Genomic DNA, 843 nt, shown 5'->3' with positions numbered 1-843 from the left:
GATCACCTGCAGAGAGAGCACAGACAGCTGAACCACACAGCAAAGTCAAGATGACACCATCCATTCATATCACATTAGTGCATTATTTACATGCTACAGTTACACTGCATTAAGATAATGTAATTAATAGTGGGTTTATTGTTATAATTTACTAGCATATATATATATGATTCCGTTGCATTGTGTATGGTAGCCTTTACAATGTTATTTATTTATTTTATTACCACACACACACATACACAGCCATAGCAGAGCTACCCACGCCCATGTTTATACTGATGCTTGATTTAATAAATCATCAACAGAGAGACGTTTTAACAGACACACCTGGGGTGAAGTTGGAAACCAGAATCAGCTTTAAATATAGTCCTAATCTAGTCCTCACTAGCGTTGTCATTCGCAAGGCTACTTTTACTTTTATAATGTAAGTAAATTTCCAAGCCTGTATTGTTACTTTTACTTGAGTAAAGAAGTTAAATCCGTACTTCTACTTTTACCAGAGTATTTTTTAACACAAGTATTTTTACTTCTACTTGAGTACAGTAAGTGAGTACCTACTTTTGCCAACTTTGACGTTAGCCATTTACTTCTCTGATGTTTCAGGTTAACAGCAGCTTCAAATGCCTAAAAAGAAATGGAAAGATGTTGCATCTCCATATGTAATATCCGACGAAGATGTCTCGCATGTTCCATCCATTTCTTGTTGAGCACCATATAGTCTTTATACACAAACTAAATGATCTTTGTTGTCATAATTTCCAACTGGCACTCAGCAACATAACTTCACTTCTTCATGTTTGTCTCCTTCATACGCTGTCTGGTCTGCAGTGTGTCAGATCGGCT

General features: G+C 36.3%; 1 gene segment (V, D, J or C); it reads right to left on the bottom strand.

Annotated features, from left to right (window-relative positions):
* The window catches only part of LOC117956454, an 8,092-nt gene that overhangs the window by 1,061 nt on the left and 6,188 nt on the right, over positions 1-843 (bottom strand).

This window comes from Etheostoma cragini, chromosome 14 (genome assembly GCF_013103735.1).
Source record: "Etheostoma cragini isolate CJK2018 chromosome 14, CSU_Ecrag_1.0, whole genome shotgun sequence".
Taxonomy (NCBI): Eukaryota; Metazoa; Chordata; class Actinopteri; order Perciformes; family Percidae; genus Etheostoma; species Etheostoma cragini.
Note: the sequence above shows the minus strand (reverse complement) of the source record. Positions and strands in the feature narration are given on the sequence as shown.